Source organism: Panthera pardus, unplaced genomic scaffold, assembly GCF_024362965.1.
Source record: "Panthera pardus isolate Hobbes unplaced genomic scaffold, ASM2436296v1 HiC_scaffold_24, whole genome shotgun sequence".
Lineage (NCBI taxonomy): Eukaryota > Metazoa > Chordata > Mammalia > Carnivora > Felidae > Panthera > Panthera pardus.
This window is the reverse complement of record NW_026526810.1, coordinates 2,329,539-2,355,387: the sequence shown is the minus strand read 5'-3', so window position 1 is coordinate 2,355,387 and position 25,849 is coordinate 2,329,539. Positions and strand designations below refer to the sequence as shown.

At 44.1% G+C, this 25,849-nt stretch overlaps 1 long non-coding RNA gene across 1 annotated transcript; it reads right to left on the bottom strand.

Moving 5' to 3' along the window:
• Positions 1-209: 209 nt before the first annotated feature.
• LOC109273396 (uncharacterized) lies at positions 210-24,813 on the bottom strand. The gene is made up of 2 exons (XR_002083023.1): positions 24,647-24,813; positions 210-291 (listed from the first exon to the last, which is right to left on the bottom strand). It is a non-coding gene; the product is annotated as an uncharacterized LOC109273396 (long non-coding RNA).
• Positions 24,814-25,849: the final 1,036 nt, after the last annotated feature.

Here is a 25,849-nt window from a genome sequence, read left to right as displayed (position 1 = left end):
GTCATGATCTTACGGTTCATGAGTTCGAGCCCCATGTTGGGCTCTGTGCTGATGGTGCAGAGCCTTCTTGGAATTCTCTCTCTGCCCCTCCCCTGCTCATACTTCTTCTCTCAAAAAAACAAAACAAAACACCTTCTCCCCAAAGGGAATTTGTGTTTCTAACATACCTCTAGGAACAGAAGTTGGGAAGATTCCATAAGCGCTCAGTGGTTCCTCGGAGACATTTTCCTGGGGCCCAGAGGCAAAACCCCAGGGGGTAACTGACCAGCCCTGAAGTCATGGGGTTTGTGCCTGGAGTCAAAATTATTTCCAGTTAAATCAGTGCGGCAAAATTGCCCTTTGCTATAGATTTTACTCTGCAAAAAGTATTAGTTTGCCTGCCTTTGACAACTTTCTCCACCCCGTACCAGCCCCCAGGACGACTTGCAAGGACAGCAGCAGGACAGACTCCACAAAATGTAGGAAAGAAGCCATATCAAAAACGGTAGGGAAGGGAGAGACACTGCCCGGAGCTACATAGACCACAGACATCCACGGGAGGGAGGGAAACAGACTGTCGCACCAGGGAGCCCACATGGGGAGGACGAGTCCCCATAACGTTTTGCTTTGAAAACCAGAAGGGCCTGAGCCCCCTCCCTTAAAGAGACAGCACAACAAATAGCCCACGGAGATACAGTGTAGAGGGAGCAGTCTGAAACCGCCTGAGAAAGACGGGAGAGGCAGAGTTATTATCTGAGTGTCTGCAGGAGGGGCAGAGATCACGGCGAGACTCATCCAGGAAGTCTCATCCACAAAGGAGCTGGCAGGTGCCATTTCCCTCCCCTGCCCCCAGCATCAACACACACACACACACACACACACACACCTGCAGGAACCACCACACCGATAATTCACTAATTTGCTAAGACCCTACCTCACCTCCCCCTGCACTTGGGCAGACCCACCCCCTGCAGCCGGGCCTACCTCAGTCCTGGCGCTGCAGGCCCTACCCCCAGAAGGCCCATGCCAGCCTTGCCGACGCTACGTCCTGCCCACACCCTCCAATATACTTGGCGGGAGCCCACCCAAAGCAGTGCCGCAAGCCTCACAGTGCGTAAGCAGCACGTACATGAGCCAGCACCACTCCAGAGACTCCTACCCCAGGGAGAGGGAAAGACAGCCACACACACGCACAGACTGCAGCCCTAGCGGGGGGGGGGGGGGGGGGGGGGGGGGGGGGGGGGGGGGGGCAGACATCTGGTCTGACTCAAGCCCACGGCAGCCACAAACTGGCCCATTAGCACGGGGACCAAACCCTGCCCACTGCAGGTGACTGAACTGAAAAGAGACTCAGCCACAACAGCAGGGTGCATGCAACACACAGGAGACACCCCAGAAGCACCAGGTCCTGGAGAAGAGGGGACATTGCACTGCGGGGCACCACAGGACCTCTTCCTTCACAAGGCCACTACTTTCAAGAGCAGGAGGTGTAGCTGACTTTCCTGACACATAGAAACAGAGACTTAGACAAAATGAGGAAACAGAGGAGTTTGCCCCAAATGAAAGAACAGACAAGACCACAAGAGACCTAAGCAAAGCAGAGAAAAGTAATATGCCTGATAATTTAATGATCGTAGAGGTACTCACAGGACTTAAGAGTGGAGGATCTCACTGAGGTCCTTAGCAAACAGAAAACATAAAAAAAGAACCAGAGATGAAGAACTCAGTAAATGAACTTAAAACTCCACTAGATGGAATAAATAAATTAGAGGAATCCGAAAGAACAGATCAGCATCCTGGAGGATTGTAATGGAAAGCAATCAAGCTGAGCAAGTGAGAGAAAAAAACAAAGTAAACTAGACTTAAGGAATTCAGTGATTCCATCAAGCATAACAACATTCACATTTCTCGGGACCTAGAAGGACAAGACAGAGAATAGGGGTCAGAAAATTTACTTAAGTAACAGCTGGAAACTTCCCAAATCTGGGGAAGGAAACGTATCCAGATCCAGGAGGCATAGAGAGCCCCCCACAAAATCAACTCAAGGAGAGCCACACCAAAACATACAGTAATTAAAATGACTAAAAGTAGTGATAAAGACCATTGTAAAAGCAACAAGAGAAAACAGTTACACACAATGGAAACTCTATTAGGCCATCTGCAGATTTTTCAGCAGAAACATTGGAGACTAGAAGGGAGTGGCATGATATATTCAAAGTACTAAAGGAAAAAAAATCTGCAGCCAAGAATATTCTAGCCATCAAGTCCATCATCCAAATAGAAGGAGAGATAGAGTTTCTCAGACAAAAACTAAAGTAGTTCATGGCCACTAAACCAGTCCTAAAGAAATATTAAAGAGGATTCTTTGAATGTAAAGGAAAGACCCTAAGTAGGAGTAAGAAAAGTAGGAAGCACAAAAGCAGTAAAAGTAAATATATCCATAAAAACCAGTCAAGGGACTCAAAATAAAAAGATGCAAAGTTATGACAGACACCATATACCTAAAATATGAGGGGAAGAGGAGTAAAGAACGGGTTCAAACTAAGTGACCATCAACTTAATATAGACTGTTACATGCAGAAGGTACAAAGCTAATGGTAACCACAAATCAAAAACCACTAATAGATATGCAAAGAAATCCAAATATATCACTGAATAAAATCAGTAAACCACAAAAGAGAGCAAGACAGGGCCAAAGATAAAATACAAAAACTACCACAAGTAACAAAATGGCAATAAATATATATCTATCAATAATTATTTTGAATATAAATGGATTCAACACTCCAATCAAAAGATACAGGGTAAGAGTAGATTTAAAAAAGACTCATCTATATGCTGCCTACAGAAGACTCATTTCAGACCTAAAGACATCTGCAGATTGAAAGGGGATAGGAGTGCATGGGTGGCTCAGTTGGTTAAGTGTCCAACTCTTGATAGCTCAGGTCATGATCTCACAGTTCATGGGTTCAAGCCCCATGTCGGGCTCCATGCTGACAGTGCAAAGCCTCCTTGGGATTCTCTCCCTCTCTTGCTGCTCCTCTCCCACTCATGCTCACTCTCTTGCTCTCTCAAAATAAATAAATAAACTTAAAAAAAAGAAAAGAAAGGGGATAGAGAGACATTGTTCATGCAAATGGATGTCAAAAGAAAGCCAGAGTAGCAATACTTAACGTTGACAAAATAGACTTTAAAATAAAGGCTTTAACAAGACACAAAGAATAACACTATAATATAATCATAAAGGGAACCATCCAACAAGAAGATACAATTGTAAATATTTATGCACACAACTTGGAAACACTCAAATGCATAAAACAGTTAATAACAAACATAAATGGAATAATTGATAGTATTATAATAACAGTAAAAGACTAACACCCCACTTATATCAATGGACAGATCATCCAAACAGAAAATAAACAGAAGCCATGGCTTTGAATGACACACTGGACCAGACTGGATTTAACAGATATATTCAGAATATTCCATCCTAAAACAGCAGAATACACATTCTTTTCAAATGCACATGTAACATTCTCCAGAATAGGTCACATAGTAGGCCACAAAACAAGTCCCAACAAACTCAAAAAGTTCACTCATACCATGCATCTTTTCTGACAACAGTGCTGTGAACTACAACCACACACACACACACACACACACACACACACACACACACATCTGGAAAGACCACAAATACACGGAGGTTAAATAACGTGCTACTAAACAATGAATGGGTCAACCAAGAAATCCCAGAGGAAATCAAAACATACATGAAGACAAATGAAAATGGAAACACAATGGCCAAAAATCTTTGGGATGCAGCAAAAGCAGTCCTGAGAGAGAAGTTTTTAGCAACACAGGCTGACCTCAAGAAGCAAGAAAAATCTCAAACAACCTAACTTTTCACCTAAAGGAGCTAGAAAAAGAACAACAAAAAAAACCCTAAACAAGAAAAGGAAATAATAAAGATTAGAGCAAAAATAAATAATAGAAACTACAAATAAACAATAGAACAGATAAACAAAAGTGATCAACCTATAGCCAGGAGAGAGAGAGAGAGAGAGAGAGAGAGAGAGAGAGAGAGAGAAAGGACTCAAACAAAATCACAAATGAAAGAGAAGTAACAACAAACACCACAGAAATAGAAACAACCCTAAGAGAATATTATGAAAAACTATATACCAACAAATTGGACAACCTAGAAAACAATGGATAAATTCCTAGAAACATATAACTTCCCAAAACTGAATCAGGAAGAAACAGAAAATTTAAACAGACCGATTACCAACAATGAAATTGAATCAGTAATCAAAAACTCTCAACAATCAATTTTCTAGGACCAGATGGCTTCACAGGTGAATTCTACCAAACATTTAAAGAAGAGTTCATGGGAGATCCAACATGGCAGGGAAGTAGGGGGATCCGCAGTTCCCTTGTCCCTCAAACACACCAGGGTTGAGGCTAAAGGACTTTGAATTCCAAGAGTCCGGGCTGCAGAGTGACAGAGACATCTCCAGGGGCCCACGGGGACAACCTGGTGGGCCATAGGTGTATGATTGTGAACTGGGAGAGATAAAACAGGTGGCATAGGCACAGATGGGAGGGATTCCCTTCTGCAGAGAGACAAAGAGAAGAGAAAGAGAAAGAGAGGCTGGGGGAAGTATAGGACTGTATCTGAACTAGAGAAAAACCACGGACTGGGATGGACAAACACCCAATCTCTAACTGCGGGGCTTTCTCGGGACTGGGGCCGGCTGCCCTGTTGGTGCGCCTTGGGAGGAGGGGAGCCAGCCCGGGGTTTGGTACCTAGGTCAAGGGCACAGTCTGCAGGGAGAGAAAGCAGTCCTCTACCTGGAGTGCTGTGGGAAGAAGGTATATAACCATTCAAAGGACAAGGACTGCCTGTGCCCACCAGCCAGAGGTCATATATCAGCAGCACAGAGGGGCTTTTCCCTGAAACCAGGGTGTACAGAACGGGACCCTTTAAGACATTGGGGTTTACATCCCAGCTGAGCGCCGGGGAGGTGTGGGCGTCAGCAGAGAGGGACAAACCACCTCGTTTGCGACTGCAGCACAGTGAGAACGACCTGAACAGAGTGGTTTGGGACACCCGGTCCACGGAGGAGAGACTGGGGTGTCACCATTTTTCTCCCAATCACCAATAAGGTGGGACCTCAGGGATCTGACCGCGGGGCCACAGGGGAGGCAGGACCCGCCCACACCAAGCCACGCCCCTTCACACCTGCTAATTGCAGATCTACTGGGGCAGGATTGACTGGGATGAACAAAACACCTCCTCCAGACCAACATTGCCACCGCTTCCAAGGCCCCTAGCGGTTTTGCATTTCCTGATTTAATTCTTGGACAATGTTTATTATATATATTTTTTTCTTCCTTTTCTCCTTCTTATCTCTTCCCTCCTCTAGTCTGGCTATTCGGGTTGTTGGTTTGTTTAAGCAGACATATTATATATATATATATATATATATATATATATATATATATATATAGAATATATATATAGAATATAGAATATATATATAGAATATAGAATATATATTCTATATATATATTTAATCTAATCTATATAAACCTTTTCTATATCTCTTTCTTTATTTTCCTCTCTCCCTCTCTCTCTCTCTCTCTCCCTTTCTGGATTAAGCCGTATTGTTTCTCTGCCTGGTCAATTTTCTTTTCTTGTTCCCCACCCCTGTCATTTCTCTCTTTGTATGGGATAAGGCCTCTTCCATCAACACTGCCCCCACCTCATCGTTTTTTTGTTGTTGCTGGTGTTTTGGGGGGCTTTTTGTGGGTTTTGTTTTTGGTTTTGTTTTTGTTTTGTTTTTTGTTTGTTTGTTTTCGTTTCCAGGGCTACTTCAATGAACAAATCAAAGCACACCTGGTGGAGGGTCCAAAACATCACTACAAGGAGGGAGATAAAGCAACCAGAGACACAAGAGAGAGAAAGTAACACACTCCAAAAAACACTTCCTGAAGGGCCAGGCCCTGGACAACGTATGACCCCTCTTTACTATAATAGTGGTCGCAGGTGCAGGACACATAACAAGCTTTTAAAAGACATAAAGGATAGAAAACTAACCAAAATAGCCAAAATGACAAAACGGAAGAATTCTCCTCAAAAGAAATCCCAGGAAGAAATTACAGCTAAAGAATTTATCAAAACAGATATAAACAATATATCTCATCAAGAATTTAGAATAATAGCCATAAGATTAATCACTGGGCTTGAAAAAAGCATAGAAGACATCAGAGAATCTATTGCTACAGAGATCAAGGAACTAAAAAATAGTCATGATGAATTTAAAAATGCTGTAAATGAGGTGCAAAATAAACTAGAGGTCGTGACAGCAAGGATTGAAGAGGCAGAGGGGAGAATAAGTGAAATAGAAGATAAAATTATGGGAAAAGATGAAGCTGAGAAAAAAGAGAGATAAAAAAAATTCTAGACCATGATGGGAGAATTAGAGAACAAAGTGATTCAATGAAACGTAATAATATCCATATCATAGGAGTTCCAGAAGAAGAGAGAGAGGAAGGGGAAGAAGGTGTACTTGAACAAATCAGAGCTGAGAACTTCCCCAAACTGGGGAAGGAAATAGACAATGAAATCCAGGAAGCACAGAGAACTCCCTTCAGACGTAACTTGAATCGATCTTCTGCATGACATATCATAGTGAAACTGGCAAAATACAAAGATAAAGAGAGAATTCTGAAAGCAGCTAGGAACAAATTGGCCTTAACCTACAAGGGTAGACACATAAGGGTGGTAGCAGAACTATCTCCTGAAACTTGGTAGGCCAGAAGGGAGTGGCAGGAAATATTCAATGTTCTGAATAGGAAAAATATGCAGCCGAGAATCCTTTATCCAGGAAGGCTGTCATTCAGAATAGAAGGAGAGATAAAGGTTTTCCAAGACAAATAAAAACTGAAGGAGTTCATCACCACTAAACCAGCCCTACAAGAGATCCTAAGGAGGATTCTGTGAGTGGATGTTGCAAAGACCATAAGGGACCAGAGACACCATTACAAGCATGAAAACTACAGATAACACAATCAGACTAAATCAGTATCTTTCAGTAATAACCCTGAATGTAAATGGACTAAATGCTCCAATCAAACATAGGGCATCAGAAAAAAAAAAAAAAAAAAACAACAACATCTATTTGCTGTCTACAAGAGACACGTTTTAGACCTGAGGACACCTTCAGATTGACAGTGAGGGGATGGGAACTAGCTATCATGCTACTGGAAGTCAAAAGAAAGCTGGAGTAGCCATACTTATCTCAGACAAACTAGACTTTAAAGGCTGTAACAAGAGATGAAGTATGGCATTATATAATAATTATGGGGTCTTTCCATCAAGAAGAGCTAATAATTATAAATGTTTATGAACCCAATTTGAGAGCACCCAAATATATAAAAACAATCACAAACATAAGCAATCTTATTGGTAAGAATGTAGTAATTGCAGGGGACATTAATTCCCCACTTACAACAATGGACAGATCATCTAGACAGAAAATCAATACAGAAACAATGGCCCTGAATGATACACTGGACCAGATGGACTTGACAGATATATTCAGAACTTTCCATCCAAAAGCAGCAGACTACATATTCTTCTCGAGTGCACATGGAACATTGTCCAAGATAGATCACCTACTGGGTCACAAAACAGCCCTCAATGAATATAAAAGAACTGAGATCATACCATGTACATTTTCATATCACAATGCTATGAAACTTGAAATCAACCACAGGAAAAATTTGGAAAAACCTCCAAATGCATGGAGGTTAAAGAACGGCCTATTAAACAATAAATGGGTCAGCAAGGCAATTAAAGAAGAAATTTAAAAATATATGGAAACAAATGAAAATGAAAACACAACAGTCTGAACTCTTTGGGATGCAGCAAAGGCAGTCCTAAGAGGAAAATACATTGCAATCCAGGCCTATCTTGAGAAACAAGAAAAATCCCAAATATAAAATCTAACAGCACACTTAAAAGGAAATAGAAGCAGAACGGCAAAGAAACCCCAAGGCTAGCAGAAGAAGAGAAATAATAAAGATCAGAGCAGAAATAAACAATATAGAATCTAAAAAAACAGAAGAGCAGATCAATGAAACCAAGAGTTGGTTTTTTGAAAAAATATACAAAATTGATAACCCCCTAGACAGACTTCTCAAAAAGAAAAGAGAGGGCACCCAAATAGATAAAATCATGAATTAAAATGGACTTATCATAACCAATCCCTCAGAAATACAATTATCAGAGAATACTATGAAAAATTATATGCCAACAAACTGGACAACCTGGAAGAAATGGACAAATTCCTAGACACCCACATGCTACCAAAACTCAAACGAGAAGAAATAGAAAATTGGAACAGATCCCTAACTAATGAAGAAATTGAATCAATTATCAAAAATCTCCCAGCAAATAAGAGTCCTGGGCCAGATGGCTTCCCAGGGGAATTCTACCAGACATTTAAAGCAGACTTAATACCTATCCTTCTCAAGCTGTTCCAAAAAAATAGAAATGGAAGGAAAGCTTCCGGACTCATTCTATGAAGCCAGCATTACCTTGATTCCCAAACCAGACTGAGACCCCACAAAAAAAGAGATTTACAGGCTACTATCCCTGATGAACATGGATGCAAAAATTCTCAACAAGATACTAGCAAATTGAATTCAACAGCATATAAAAAGAATTATCCACCATGATTAAGTGAGATTCATTCCTGGGCTGCAGGGCTGCCTCAGTATTCACAAATCAATCAATATGATTCATCACATTAATAAAAGAAAGGATAAAAATCATCTGATCCTGTCAGTAGCTTCAGAAAAAGCATTTGACAAAATACAGCATCCTTTCTTAATAAAAACCCTCGGGAAAGTCAGGATAGAAGGAACATACCTAAACATCATAAAAGCCATATATGAAAAGCCCACAGCTAATACCATCCTCAATGGGGAAAAACTGAAAGCTTTCCCCCTCAGATCAGGAACATGACAAGGATGTCCCCTCTCATCACTGTTGTTTAACATAGTGTTGGAAGTCCTAGCAGCAGCCATCAGACCACAAAAAGAAATAAAAGGCATCAAAATTGGCAAAGAAGAATTCAAGCTTTCACTTTTGGCAGACAACATGATACTCTTTGTGGAAAACCGGAAAAACTCCATCAAAAAGGCTACTAGAACTGATACATGAATTCAGTAAAGCCGTAGGGCACAAAATCAATGTACCAAAATTGGTTGCATTTCTATACACCAACAATTAATCAACAGAAAGAGAAATCAAGAAATTGATCCCATTTACAATTGCACAAAGAACCATAAAATACCTAGGAATAAACCTAACCAAAGATGTAAAAGATCTGTATGCTGAAAACTATAGAAAACTTATGAAGGAAATTGAAGAAGATACAAAGAAATGGAAAAATATCGAATGCTCATGGATTGGAAGAATAGATATTGTTAAAATGTCAATACTACCCAAAGCAATCTACACATTCAATGCAATCCCAATCAAAATTGCACTGGCATTTTTCTCAAAGCTAGAACAAACAACCCTGAAATTTGTATAGAACCACAAAAGACCCCGAATAGCCAAAGTAATATTGAAAAAGAAAACGGAAGTGGGAGGCATCACAATCCCAGACTTTAGCCTCTACTACAAAGCTGTAATCATCAAGACAGTATGGTATTGGCACAAAAACAGACACATAGACCAATGGAATAGAATCAAGAACCCACAATTGGACCCCAAAACGCATGGCCAATTAATCTTTAACAAAGCAAGAAAGAGTATCCAATGGAAAAAAGACAGTCTCAGGGTGCCCAGGTGGCTCAGTCCATTGAGCGTCCGACTTCAGCTCAGGTCATGATCTCACAGTTCATGAGTTCGAGCCCCGAGTCAGGCTCTGTGCTGACGGCTCAGAGCCTGGAGCCTGCTTCAGATTCTATGCCTCCCTCTCTCTCTGCCCTTCCCCCACTCATATTCTGTCTGTCTCTCTCTCAAAAATAAATAAAAACATTTAAAAAAAGTTTAAAAAAAAAGAAAAAAGACAGTCTCTTTAGCAAATGGTCCTGGGAGAACTGGACAGCAACATGCAGAAGAATGAAACTGGACCACTTTCTTACACCATACACAAAAATAGACTCAAAATGGATGAAAGACCTAAATGTGAGACAGAAAACCATCAAAACCCTAGAGGAGAAAGCAGGCAACAACCTTTTTGACCTCAGCCCCAGCAATTTCTTGCTCGACACATCTCCAAAGTCAAGGGAATTAAAAGCAAAAATGAACTATTGGGACCTCATCAACATAAAAAGTTTCTGCACTGCAAAGGAAACAATCAACAAAACTGAAAGGCAATCGACAGAATGGGAAAAGATATTTGCAAATGACATATCAGATAAAGGGTTAGTATCCAAAATCTATAAAGAACTTACCAAACTCAAGAACCAAAAAACAAATAATCCAGTGAAGAAATGGGCAGAAGACATGAATAGACATTTTTCCAAAGAAGACATCCAAATGGCTAATAGACACATGAAAAGATGCTCAACTTCGCTCATCATCAGGAAAATACAAATCAAAACCACAATGAGATACCACCTCACACTGATCAGAGTGGCTAAAATTAACAACTCAGGAAACACAGATGCTGGTGAGGATGTGGAGGAACGGGAACCTCTTGTACTGCTGGTGGGAATGCAAACTGGTGCAGCCGCTCTGAAAAACAGTGGGGGGATTCCTCAACAAATTAAAAACAGAACTACCGTACAACAAATAATAGCACTACTAGGAATTTATTCAAGGGATACAGGAGTGCTGATGCATAGGGGCACAGGTAGCCCAATGTTTACAGCAGCGCTTTCAACAATAGCCAAATTATGGGAAGATTCTAAATGTCCATCAACTGATGAATGGATAAAGAAGATGTGGTTTATATATACAATGGAATACTACTTGGCAATGAGAAAGAATGAAATCATGCCATTTGCAGCAATGTGGATGGAACTGGGAGGTATTATGCTAAGTGAAATAGGTCAGTCAGAGAAAGACAGTTATCATGTTTTCACTCATATGTGGAACTTAAGAAACTTAACAAAAGACCAAGGGAAGGGGAAAAAATAGTTACAAACAGAGAGGGAGGGAGTCAGCCCATAAGAGACTCTTAATACAGAGAGCAAACTGAGGGTTGATGGAGGGATGGGGGAGAGGGGAACTGGGTGATGGGCACTGAGGAGGGCACTTGTTGGGATGAGCACTGGTTGTTGTATGGAAACAATGAACCAGGGGAATCTACCCCCAAAACCAAGAGCATGTTTTACACACTGTATGTTAGCCAATTTGACAATAAATTGTATTTTAAAAAAGAAATTAGATAGGATGATATTCATTTTTGAGAAACATTAAATAAAAAACCATATGCACCTCTAAATAAATAAATAAATAAATAAATAAATAAATAAATAAATAACGGAGAAAGGTATTACATGCAATAAAAATCAATCATGTTGGGAAAAAAATTAAAGAAGAATTCGTATCTATTGTTCTCAAACATTCCAAAAAATAGAAGAAGGAAAGCTTCCAAATCCATTCTATGAGGCCAGGAAAACCTACCAAATCCAGATAAAGACACTAGAAAAAAAAAGACACCACAAAAAAAGAGAACTACAGGCCAATACCTTTGACGAAAATAGATGCAGAAATCACCAACAAAAAGTTAGCAAGCCATATCCAACGATACATTTAAAAAAAATCATTTACCATGATCGAGCAAGTGGAATTTATTCCCAGGATGCAAGGGTGGTTCAATATTTGCAAATCAATCAATGTGATACATCACATCAACAAGAGAAAGGATAAAAACTATATGCTCATTTTCATAGACACTGAAAATGTATTTGACAAAGTACAACATCCATTCATGATAAAAGACCTCAGCAAGGGCACATTGCCGGCTCAGTCACTAGAGCATGCAACACTTGACTGCAAGGTTCGGAGTTGAAACGCCATGTTGGGTGCAAAAATTACTTAAAAACAAAATCTTAAAGGGAAGGAGCCAAGATGGCAGAACAACATGGAAGGTTTTTTTGTTTGTTTGTTTTTGGGTTTTTGTTTTTGTTTTTTTTTTTTTTGCATCTCACCTCCATGAAATACAGCCATATCAACACTAAACTATCCTGCATACCTAGAAAACTGATTTGAGGATTAACACAAAAATCTACACAACCTGAACCACAGAACCACAGAACTCAGCTAAACATCAATGGACTAAATGCTCCAGGGTAACAGAATGGATAAGACGAGATCGGGTGCGTTCAGGGTGGTATGGCCGTAGACAACAGAATGGATAAGAAAGCAAGATCCATCTATATGCTGTTTACAAGAGACCCACTTTAGACCTAAAGACACCTTCAGATTGAAAGTAAGGGGATGGAGAACCATCTATCATGCTAATGGTCGACAAAAGAAAGCCAGAGTAGCCATACTTATATCAGACAATCTAGACTTTAAAATAAAGACTGTATCAAGAGATGCAGAAGGGCATTATGTCATAATCAAGGGGTCTATCCACCAAGAAGACCTAACAATTGTAAACATTTATGTGCCAAATGTACAGGCACCCAAATATATAAATCAATGAATTACAAACATAAACTCATCAATACTAATACCATAATAGTAGGGGACTTCAACACCCCACTTACAACAATGGACAGATCATCTAAACAGAAAATCAACAAGGAAACGATGGCATTTAATGGCACACCGACCGGATGGACTTAACTGATATATTCAGAACATTACCTCCTACAGCAGCAGAATACACATTCTTCTCCAGTACACATGGAAGATTCTCCAGAATAGACCACATACTGGGACACAAATCAGCCCTCAACAAGTACAAAAAGATTGAGATCATACCGTGCATATTTTCAGACTACAATGTTATGAAACTCAAAATCAACCACAAGAAAAAATGTGGAAAGATAACAAATACTTGGAGACTGAAGAACATCCTACTAAAGAATGAATGGGACAACCAAGCAGTTAAAGAGGAAATTAAAAAGTACATGGAAGCCAAAGAAAATGATAACACCACAGCCCAAAACCTCTGGGATGCAGCAAAGGCAGTCATAAGAGGAAAGCATATAGCAATCCAGGCCTTGCTAAAGAAGGAAGAAAGGTCTCAGATACACAACCTAACCTTATGCCTTAAAGAGCTGGAAAAAGAACAGCAAATAAAACCCAACACCAGCAAAAGACAGGAAATAATAAAGATTAGAGCAGAAATCAATGCTGTCGAAACCAAAAAAACAGTAGAACAGATCAATGAAACGAGAGGCTGGTTCTTTGAAAGAATAACAAAATTGATAAACCACTGGCCAGTTTGATCAAAAAGAAAAAAGAAAGGACCCAAATAAATAGAATAAAGAATGAAAGAGGAGCGATCACAACCAACACAACAGAAATAAAAACAATAATAAGAGAATATTATGAACAACTATATGCCAATAAAATGGGTAATCTGGAAGAAATGGACAAATTCCTGGAAACACATACACTACCAAAATTGAAACAGGAAGCAATAGAAAATTTGAACAGACCCATAACCAGTAAGGAAATTGAATTAGTAATCAAAACTCTCCCAAAAAACAAGAGTCCAGGGCCAGATGGCTTTCCAGGGGAATTCTACCAAACATTTAAGGAAGAGTTAATACCTATTCTCTTGAATCTTGAAGCTGTTCCAAAAAATAGAAATGGAAGGAAAACTTCCAAACTCTTTCTATGAAGCCAGCATTACCTTGATTCCAAACCCAGACAGAGACCCCACTAAAAAGAAGAACTATAGACCAATTTCTCTGATGAACATGGATGCAAAATCCTCAACAAGATATTAGCCAACCGGATCCAACTATACATTAAAAAAGTTATTCACCACAACCAAGTGGGATTTATACCTGGGATGCAGGGCTGGTTCAATATCCACAAAACAATCATTGTAATTCATCACATCAATAAAAGAAAGGACAAGAGCCACATGATCCTCTCAATAGATGCAGAGAAAGCATTTGACAAAGCATCCTTTGTTGATAAAAACCCTCAAGAAAGTAGGGATAGAAGGATCATACCTCGAGATCATAAAAGTCATATATGAAAGACCCACTGCTTATATCATCCTCAATGGGGAAAAACTGAGAGCTTTCCTCCTAAGGACAGGAACAAGACAGGGATGTCCACTCTTGCCACTGTTATTCAACATAGTATTGGAAGTCTTAGCCTCAGCAATCAGACAACACAAAGAAATAAAGGCATCCAAATCAGCCAGGAGGAGGTCAAACTTTCACTCTTTGCAGATGACATGAAACTCTATATGGAAAACCCAAAGGATTCCACCAAGAAACTGCTAGAACTGATCCATGAATTCAGCAAAGTTGCAGGATATAAAATCAATGCACAGAAATTGGTTGCATTCCTATACACCAACAAGGAAACAACAGAAAGAGAAACCAAGGAATTGATCCCATTTACAATTGCACCAAAAATCATAAAATACCTAGGAATAAATCTAACCCAAGAGGTGAAAAACCTATACACAGAAAACTATAGAAAGCTTATGAAAGAAATTGAAGAAGACACAAAAAATTGGAAAAATATTCCATGCTCCTGGATAGGAATAACAAATATTGTTAAAATGTCAATACTACCCAAAGCAACCTACATATTCAATGCAATCCCTATCAAAATAACACCAGCATTCTTCACAGAGCTAGAACAAATAATCTTAAAATGTGTATGGAACCAGAAAAGAAGCCAAAGCAATCTTCAAAAAGAAAACCAAAGTAGGAGGCATCACAATCCCAGACCTCAAGCTATATTACAAAGCTGTAATCATCAAGACAGTATGGTACCGGCACAAAAACAGACACTCAGATCAAAGGAACAGAATAGAGAACCCAGAAATGGACCCACAAACATATGGCCAACTAATCTTTGACAAAGCAGGAAAGAATATCCAATCGAATAAAGACAGTCTCTTCAGCAAGTGGTGCTGGGAAAACTGGACAATGACATGCAGAAGAATGAACCTGGACAACTTTCTTACACCATACACAAAAATAAACTCAAAATGGATGAAAGACCTCAATGTAAGACAGGAAGCCATCAAAATCCTCGAGGAGAAAGCAGGCAAAAACCTCCTTGATCTTGGCCGCAGCAACTTCTTACTCAACACGTCTCTGGAGGCAAGGGAAACAAAAGCAAAGATGAACTATTGGGACCTCATCAAGATAAAAAACTTCTTCACAGCGAAGGAAACAATCAGCAAAACTAAAAGGCAACCGATAGAATGGGAGAAGATATTTGCAAACGACATATCAGATAAAGGGTTAGTATTCAAAATCTATAAAGAACTTATCAAACTCAACACCCAAGAAACAAATAGCCTAGTGAATAAACGGGAAAAAGACATGAATAGACACTTCTCCAAAGAAGACATCCAGGTGGCCAACCGACACATGAAAAAATGCTCAACTTCATTCATCATCAGGGAAATGCAAATCAAAACCACAACGAGATACCACCTTACACCTGTCAGAATGGCTCACATTAACAACTCAGGCAACAACAGATGTTGGCAAGGATGCGGAGAAAGAGGATCTCTTTTGCATTGTTGGTGGGAACGCAAGCTGGTGCAGCCACTCTGGAAAACAATATGGAGGTTCCTCAAAAAGCTAAAAATAGAACTACCCTATGATCCAGCAATTGCACTACAAAGTATTTATCCAAGGGATGCAGGTATGCTGTTTCAAAGGGGTACAGGCGCCCCAATGTTTATAGCAGCAGTATCAACAATAGCCAAAGTATGGAAAGAGTCCAAGTGTCCATCGATGGATAAATGGATAAAGAAGAAGTGGTGTGTGTGTGTGTGTGTGTGTGTGTGTGTGTGTGTGTGTGTATTATATATATACATACACACACACAACGGAGTATTACTCGGCAATCAAAAAGAATGAAATCTTGCCATTTGCAACTACATGGATGGAATTGGAGGGTATTATGCTAAGTGAAATTAGTCAGTCAGAGAAAGACAAAAATCATGACTTCACTCACATGAGGACTTTAAGAGACAAAACAGATGAACATAAGGGAAGGGAAAGAAAAATAATATAAAAACAGGAATGGGGACAAAACAGAAGAGACTCATAAACATGGAGAACAAACTGAGGGTTACTGGAGGGGTTGTGGGAGGGGGGATCAGCTAAATGGGCAAGGGGCACGAAGGAATCTACTCCTGAAATCATTGTGGCCCTATATGCTAACTAACTTGGATGTAAATTAAAAAAAAAAAAAAATTAAGTAAAATCTTTTTTAAAAAGCCATTAGCAAAGTAGGTTTAGAAGGAACAGACTTCAACATCATAAAGGCCATATATGAAAAACCCACAGCTAATATCATACTCACTGGGGAAAAACTGAGAGCTTTTCCTTAAAGACAGGTACAAGACAAAGATGTCCACTCTCAACACTTTTATTCAACATATTACTGGAAGTCCTAGCCAACAGACAACAGACAACAAAAGGAATCAGACAACAAAAAGGAATAAAAGGCATCTAAATTGGTAAGCAAGAATGAATTCAGTAAAGTCCCAGGATACAAAATCAATGTGTAAGAATCTGTTGCATTTTGGGGCACCTGGGTGGCTCAGTTAAGCATCTGACTTTGGCTCAGGTCATGATCTCATGGTTTGTGGGTTCAAGCCCCATGTCAAGCTCTGTGCTGACAGCCCAGAGCCTGGAGCCTGCTTTGGATTCTGTGTCTCCCTCTCTCTCTGCCCCTCCCCCACTCATGCTCTGTCTCTCTCTCTCTCTCTCTCAAAAATAAATATAGATGTTAAAGAAATTCTTTTAATCTATTTTGTTTCTTCACAGTAATAACGAAACAGCAAAAAGACAAATTAAGAAAATAATTCCATTTACAATTGTAAAATATTGATGAAAAACTGAAGATGACACAAATAGAAAGATATTCCATGTTCATAGATTGGAAGAAAAAAGATTATTAAAATGTCCATACCACCCAAAGCAATCTACAGATTTAATGCAATCCCTATCACAATACCAACAGCATTTTTCACAGAACTAGAACAAACAATCCCACAATTTGTATGGAACCACAAAAGACCCTGAACAGCCAAAGCAATCTTGAAAAAGAAAAACAAAGTTGGAGATATCATGACCCCAAATTTCAAGTGATACTAGAAAGCTGTAGTAATCAAAACAGTATGGTACTGGCACAAAAACAGACACATAAATCAATGGGACAGAATAGAAAGCCCAAGAAAACACCCACAATTTTATGGTCAATTAATCTTTGCCAAAGGAGGCAAGAGTATGCAATGGGGAAAAGACAGTTTTTCAACAAACGGTGTTGCGAAAACTGGGCAGCCACATGCAAAAGAATGAAACTGGACCATTTTCTGACACCATACACAAAAATAAACTCAAACTGGATTAAGGACCTGACAGTAAAACCTGAAACCATAAAAACCCTTGAAGAGAGCACAGGCAGTAATTTCTCTGTCATTGGCTGTAGCGATATTTTTTCTAGATATGTCTCCTAAGGCAAGGGAAACAACGGTAAAAATAAACTACTGGGAGTACATGAAAATGAAAAACTTCTGCACAAAGAAAGAAACAATCAACAAAACTAAAAGGCAACCCATGAAATGGGAGAAGATATTTGCAAATGACATATCTGACAAAGGGTTAGTATCCAAAATATACAAAGAACTCCTAGAACTCAACACCAAAACACAAATACCAATCCAATTAAAAAATGGACAGACAAGGGGTGCCTGGGTGGCTCAGTTGGGTGAGCATCAAACTTCGGCTCAGGTCATGATCTTGTGGTCCGTGAGTTTGAGCCCCGCGTCAGGCTCTGTGCTGACAGCTCGGAGCCTGGAGCCTGCCTCAGATTCTGTGTCTCCCTCTCTCTCTGCCCCTCCCCCACTCGCACTCTGTCTCAAAAATAAATAAACATTAAAAAACAGTTTTTTAAATGGATAGACAACATGAATAGACATTTTCCCCAAGAAGACATACAGACGGCCAACAGACACGTGAAGAGGTGCTCAAAAAAATACAAATAGAAATAAAAAGATGCTCAACATCACTAATCATCTGGGAAATACAAATCAAAACTCAATGAGCTATCACTTCACACCTGTCACACTTCACACCTGCCTGCTATAAGAAAACAGCAGGCGTTGGTGAGGATGTGGAGAAAAAGGACCCCTCTTGCGCTGTTGGAGGGAATGCAAACTGGCGCAGCCACTCTGGAAAACAGTATGGAAGTTTCTCAAAATGTTAAAAATACAAGTACCCTACAATCCAGTAATTGCACTACTGGGTATTTACCCATACAAATCACTAATTGAAAGGATACATACACCCCTATGTTTATGGCAGCATTATTTACAACAGCCAAATTATGAAAGCAGCCCACGCGTCCATTGACGGATGAACGGATGAAAAAGATGTGGTGTCAGGGCTCCTGGCCGGCTCAGTGGGTAGAGCATGCAAGTCTTGATGTCAGAGTGGTGAGTTCAAGTCCCACATGGGGCGTAGAGCTTACTTAAAAAACAAAGTATATATATAATATATATATTACACACACACATATTGGAATATTATTCAGCCATAAAAAGAGTGAAATCTTGCCATTTGCAACAACGTGGATGAGACTAGAGGGTATAGATTATGCGAAGGGAAATAAGCCAGTCAGGAAAAGACAAATACCATATGATTTCACTCATAGGTGGAATTTAAGAAACAAATGAACAAAGGAAGAAGAGACAAACCAAAAAATAGACTTTGAACTGTGGAGAACAAACCGATGGTTACCAGGGGGGGTGGGGGTGGGGGGAGGGGGGAAGTAGGTAAAGGGGATTAACAGCACACTTGCTGTGTTGAGCCCCGAGTCATGTACCAAATTGCTGGATCACTGCGCGGTATTCCAGAAACTAATAGATCGCTGTATGTTAACTAGGATGGAATTAAAATGCTTTAGGGGCGCCTGGGTCTGCTCAGGTCATGATCTCACCGGTCATGGGCTCAAGCCGCACCTCGGGCTCTGGGCCGACAGTGCAGAGCCTGCTTGGGATTCTCTCTCTGCCTCTCTCTCTGCCCCTCCTCCACGCACACGCCTGCACCCTTTCTCTCTGTCAAATAAACACCCCCCCCCCAAATGTTTTAAAGCATTTATGGCAAAAATAATAATATATAAAAAATAAAATGAATGCGGGAAGATAAACACCATTTGCATGTAGCTGCCCGGGGATGTGGGGGGTCCGATTTCAGAACGGAGGGGGTCACTGAGAAGCCGCAGAAATGCACAAGCCGAGGCATTTCCTTTCCCAAACTGCTGGCTGCCTACTGTACGAGTCCGAACGGCTGCACCGGACACCCAGCAAGCCACACCGTGTGGTGTCCTGCAAGGAAGGCGGGGTTAAAGCCTCGGGGATCCTGACTACCGCTCCCCACCCGACACCCACAAAGGAGAGGGTCCTGCCCGAATGCCAGGACGTGGGAGCGCACAGATTCATCTTAAGAGTCTTTTGTTGCCAGGCGGTCGCTGCCTCCCGGCAAGTCCGGGAAGCACCAGGGGCCGTCCCGCCCACTCACTGCGGCGGGCTGTCACCGGGGGCGCCGCTGGCCTACGCCCCACACCCAGACACCCTCCGCAGGGCGAGGGACACTTCCCAGGCCCTCCCTTCCTCCACTCCAGGGGCAGGCTCTGTCTGGGAGGCCAAAGCAGGGAGGAGGTTCATTCATTCCAGAACAGTGGAGGGGCAAACCGCGGTCCGGACCTGCCAGTGAGCGGCGCTGCTGAGCCTCAGCCTGCTCTGGGGTCAGCCACAGCACCCACCACCTGGCCTTGGGGTGAGGCTCCCCCGCCCCAGGGAGAGCCCGGGGCACAGGGGTGGCTGGCCAGCTACAGGCTGCCTGGGAGAGGTCTGCGGCTTAGGGGTCTGCTCTACAGGAAGCGTGGGAACTAATGCAACGGGACAAAAACCTGCGCCAGAAATCCGGGAAGAAAACTCCAGAAAAGAGCTTGCAATATAGGAAAAAATGCAGTGCACGGGCTTTGTTATTTTCTGGAAAGCAGTAACAGCAGAGCTGGGCTGAACGGAGTGCTAGAGCATCAGAAACAAGACGGAGAAGTCCCTTCACTGCCGGGGGACCCATGGCCTCATCCCTGGCGTAGCCTTGGGACCAGATCCGGCTCCAGCTCGCAGCACCTCCCAGGCCCCGCTCCCCACGCCCCCTGTCCTTGGATTCTGAGATTTCTTTTTCCTTCATGTTGCCCCCACATTTTCAGGGATCTCGGACCACCCAGAGGGAGGACCTAGACGCTGCTCTGCCACCCCTCCGGCGACCGCCCCTCCTCCCCCGCCACCCCTGGCGGCCTCAGAGGTGTCTCACATGGAAAAGGGGTCAGGGCTTGGCTTCCTCCCCAGACCCTGGGAGCCTCTTTTCATATGGTAATCGCTTGCAGGACCCAGCTCCAAAATTTGGGCAGCTTCCCACCCAGGGTCCTTTGTGACACTCCTTCCTGCAAAATGGTCGTGGACCCTCCGGAGGGAGGAGAAGGGGAGGGAGACTCAGGAGGGCCTCTGTGGGAGAATTGACTGGGGCAGGGCTGGCTCTAAGTGGCTCCTGGAACAGAGCCCTCCTGTCACCCCTTCCCGCCTGAGGGTCTCTGCACTTCCCACCCCACCCCCACCGGCCCCCCAGCCTCGGAGTTGCAGCTGACGGTTGCCTGGGCAACCTGGCTCCCTCCCAGCCTGGACTTGGTCTCTTCTTCGGGAGCAGGACTCTGGGCACCCCAGACAATGCTCTCTGCGAGAGCCGGGATGGTGAGGAGCTCAGGAGTGGGCCAAGCAGGGGCCCCACTCCATTTTGAGGGGGCTGTGAACAAAGACTGGGGAGGGCAACCTTGAGCAAGTTGTTGAAAATATATCTCCCTTTCCCCTTTCAGAAGGGACGGACAGTATCTAACGGGCAGACTTGCTGTGAGGATTTGACGAGGAAGGTTGAATGCTTGTTCCTGGGCCTAATGCACGAGTCTCTGCACCTCCAGCCTGCGAATCAGGAGCCCTCCACTCGTGCTGGACAGTGTCCAGACCCGACCCGGAGGGCCCCTGGAGGGCTGACAGGCCTTCTCCACCAGCCTGGCTCGGACACCAGCACAGGGCTCTGCTCGGAGCGCCTTCATGTCTCTGGGCCTCTGCCTGGTTCACAATACCCTCCTTTGGTGTGGCTGAATTGTCTCCACCTCCAGGAAGTCTTCCCTGACAGCCAAGGAAAATCCAGCCCCTTTCCTGTGTGCTTTACACCTAGAACCCACTGGTCTGCTCTTCCATGGGCTGGACCCTCCCCGCTCTGAGACTGTTCATCTCTCCCCCCAGCTTGCCAGAACAGAAGGTTGAGCCCCGTCCTCTGCTCCTGGGAATGGGCTGAAGGTCACCTTGTCCACATCCTCATCCCAAGGCAGGGGTGCTGGGAATAAAGACAGGTGGAGAGTCCTGGGGCCTGAGCAGGTAGGGACCGCCCCTTCTCTGCCAGCAAGGCTGGGTCCAGAGGGCAGCAATTTCAGTGCCAGTGATTTCAGGGGAAGCCCTCCCTGCTGGGAGACCCCGTTTGGACTGTCCAACTGCCAGGTCCTGTGGTGGCCACTCAGCCCCTCCCCTCCGAAGCAGCTGAGCCCCAACCCCACTAGGCCTTGCAGCCAGAAGTAGGCCCAACCGCTCTGCCCCTCTCTCTGGGACCAGGGAGCCCAGGGGGCCCTCACCGGAATGAGAGCAGCTCCCGGGAAGGCAGCAGGGATGACTGGATTGCTGGGGTCCGGAAGCAGATGCAAGTTCCCACCCTGGTGCCCCCCACTCCTGTGTCCTGGGCCAACACACTGACCTCTCGGAGCTACAGTTTCCTCACCTGGAAAATGGGGATGATGGCATCTACCCCTTTGTAAGAAAAGTAATTGTTTCTTCCTGCTCGGCAGGAAGGCACTGAAAGATGAAGGCGTAGAGCTTGAGAAGTTCACGTCAGTCCGTCCTCTAAGGATGGAACAGCCAGGTGTGAGCACTGACTGCCATTTCAGGGCTCCCATGCCGTGGCAGATCACTGGGTCATTGTCACTGTTTTGTCTCCTTGGGATGAGCCTCCCCCCGCCCCCCCTCCCCAACTGGAGAGGGCTCCGACAGGGCGAGGGGTGCTCACTGGCTGGACACCCACAGACCTCCTGTTCACAATCCCGCCCATCCTGACACCCTGGAGGGCTCTGAGGCTCCCTTCCTGTGGATGACCCCTCCACCCCCAAGGAAGGCTCATGAGTTGGGCAATTGGTCCGGCCACAGCCGGTGTCAAACCCACACGTGTTGGCCGGCAGCCCATGGTTTGCCCTTGGACCAGCGTTCAGAGTTCAGTTGTTTGGATCTCCTGCATTCGAACAACCGGGGTGCATGTTAAAACGCATCTCCCCGGGCCAAACCCAGGTTTAATGAGTCAGAGTCTCAAATGCATACCTAAGCTCAAGACGCAGGGCGCCCTAACCCTCCCGCGCAGCAGAGCAGGGGAGACGGGGTGGGGGGAGGGCGCAGGAGAAACGAGGGTGACCGTCGGAAGGAGCCCCCATATACCGGCCCCTGGGAGCAGTGAGCACAGAGGGTACCCCTCGTTCTGCAAACAGCTCTCTATGAGCACTCGGGCTGCTCACGAGGTTTACAAACCGTGGTGGGAGCTGCGTGGCTCGGGCGGGGTGCGGGGCTTGGGCTCCACCTCACAGGGCTGCCGTGGCCATGAAGTGGCCGAGCCGCCCGGAGTCCTGCTTCTCCTGTTGCCGTGCTGACAGCCTCCACCCCGAAGGCCTGGCCGGAACCCGGTGGGAGGCCGGCCACATCCTAGAATCACCTGGTGGCGCCCAGGCCACACCTGCGGCGAGCCCACCAGGACCCTTTAGCGCCTCCAGGTGATTCGTGCGCTGGCCCAGCTACCGCCTCCCCTCCCCCGGGCTACCATTAGCCTCTCCTCCACAGCCACGCGGTCTTAACCCAGAGGTGATACCTGTGGGGGGCTAGTATGCTAGTACTGTAATTCACACCCCCTAAAGAATATAGGGAAATCCTGGGAATTTATTTTTTTACTGTTTATTTATTTTGAGAGAGAGAGAGAGAGAGCGAATCCCAAGCAGGCTCCGGCTGTCAGCACAGAGCCCGACGTGGGGCTCGAACTCGAGAACCGTGAGATCATGGCCCGAGCCGCAATCAAGTGTCAGACGCTCAACCAACTGAGCCACCCAGGCGCCTCCATACTGAGATGTATTTTTAAAACGCTTTTTTTTTTTTTTTAATTTTTTTTTTCAACCTTTTTTATTTATTTTTGGGACAGAGAGAGACAGAGCATGAACGGGGGAGGGGCAGAGAGAGAGGGAGACACAGAATCTGAAGCAGGCTCCAGGCTCCGAGCCGTCAGCCCAGAGCCTGACGCGGGGCTCGAACTCACGGACCGCGAGATCGTGACCTGGCTGAAGTCGGACGCTTAACCGACTGCGCCACCCAGGCACCCCTTAAAACGCTTTTAAAACACCTGTAATCCCATCACCCCCAAATCAACCATCCCTTAACATTTCACTAAGATCCCCAAGGTTCTCTGTGTGTGTGGGATTTCTGTGGTTGCTTTTAGTAAAATTAAGGTCATGTTCTATATAGACAGCTGTAGCCTACTTGCCTCATTTCCCATGAACGTCAGGTGCTTAATATTCTACTTTACAGATACATCGTTTGGGGAACTTAGGTATTTCCAAATTTTTGCTTCTATGAGTAACATGCAGGGCTATTTGATAACATCCACCTTTTTTCGCATTTCAAAGTAATACAAGTTTATTGGACATAAATGTTAATCAACCTAACGTTTTTATTAGCATCTGTAAGACCCCAGAGGGGAAGAAGCTAAGACAGCAAATTTGATACAGCTTCCGGAACTGTTTTTCGGTTTTGCACTCACACTTATGGGGAGATGGCTAGTCCCTCCGTCTCAGGGTAAACATGATTTACAGGCTGGCCCTCCCCTCGAGAACACCCTCCTGAGTGTCTGCACCACACACAGCCCTCTGTGCTTGTCCCCAGAGAGCCCTGGGTCCTGCATCAATCCAAACCTGCTCTCCACCCTGCCGCCTTCATGGCCAGACACCTCCCGCCCCCACACAGGCTACTCTCCGGGTCCGCTTTGGTAAAGGCTCCCAGGAGGCTGATGAGATGGGTCCACAAAAGGAGACGGGTCCTCCTACTATACTCTCTGATTCAACTACTTTCTCCGTGACCCAAGGTCTTAGAGGTATTTTCTGTTGTCCTGTGTACTTTCCCCTCGGGGGTGGCTTTGAGGCTCATGGCCCAGGCTCAGACCCCCAGGAAATCCCAGCTTGCTCCAGAATCAAGGCCGGACCTGGCATCCTCTTGTGTTTAGGGTAGCTGTTATAGGTAACAAGAACCAAGGGGAACACTACTTTGCCTTTCTCTTACTAGTCTGCATTTCCCGATGCATCCAGTGACACACACACACATACCCAAGATGGGATTCATCTCCGAATTCCACTGGTAACTTTGCCTTTAGTAGCTGGGGGCCACATGCCTGCAGCTCCACTCCCAGGGTGACCATGTGGCCACCCAGGAATGCCTTCTTCTTTTCTCTTCCCAAACCACTGCTTCTGGGAGCCAGGGCCCAGCTAGCAAATCCCACTTCTCTGACACCATCTGAATAGTTCAAAGACCGATTCCAAAGGGCTGCGTGTTTGGGGGCGGGGTTCTCCACACCAAAACACCAGTGACGCTCAGACACCAGGTCAGTGTTGGAGCATTGAACTCAATCCTGACGCTCTCTACCTGGAGACAGCATCCGATTCCACGGGTTAAGGGCTCAGTCTCGCAAGTCTGTCCCCGACATCCAAAGGGATGCCAGTCACAAGCCCAAGTGTCACCTGTGCTCCTGACCGGCTGGCTCTGAATCAGATTGCCACAACCCCCTCCTTCGGTTCAATTAATTTACTACAGCGGCTCACAGAACTCAGAGACGCATTTTACTCACTTGGTCACTGGCTCATTATAAAAGGATATAATGCAGCAACCAGCCAGTTGGAAGAGATGCATGGGGCAAAAACTGGGGCCTCTCTAGGGCCGCCACTCTCCCCAAACCTTCATGTGTTCACTGGCTGGCAAGCCTCAGAACCCTGTCTCTTAGGTTTTTAAGGAGGCTTCATTACATAGGCATGACTGATTAGGTCGGTGATCACTGGCAGTTTGCACCTCCAGCCCCAGCCTGTCTCTGGAGGTCATGGGTGGGTTTGGAAGTTCCAGCTCTAAACACGTGGCTGGAGCCCCTGGCAACCAGCCCTCACCCTTAAGGGCTTTCCAAAAGTCACCTCATCACCATAACAAAGGACACCTTTATCAGTCTCAACACCAGAATCCCAAGTGTGGGAATCTGTGAGACCAAATATATATTTCTTATAATAAATCACATTGTCACCATGCATAAATTAACCTTTATCAAATCTTAAAACTTTTGTGTTTTAAAACATACCATCAAGAAAGTAAAAAGCCTACAAACAGGGAGACAACCCTCACCCTTAAGGGCTTTCCAAAAGTCACCTCATCACCATAACAAAGGACACCTTTATCAGTCTCAACACCAGAATCCCAAGTGTGGGAATCTGTGAGACCAAATATATATTTCTTATAATAAATCACATTGTCACCATGCATAAATTAGC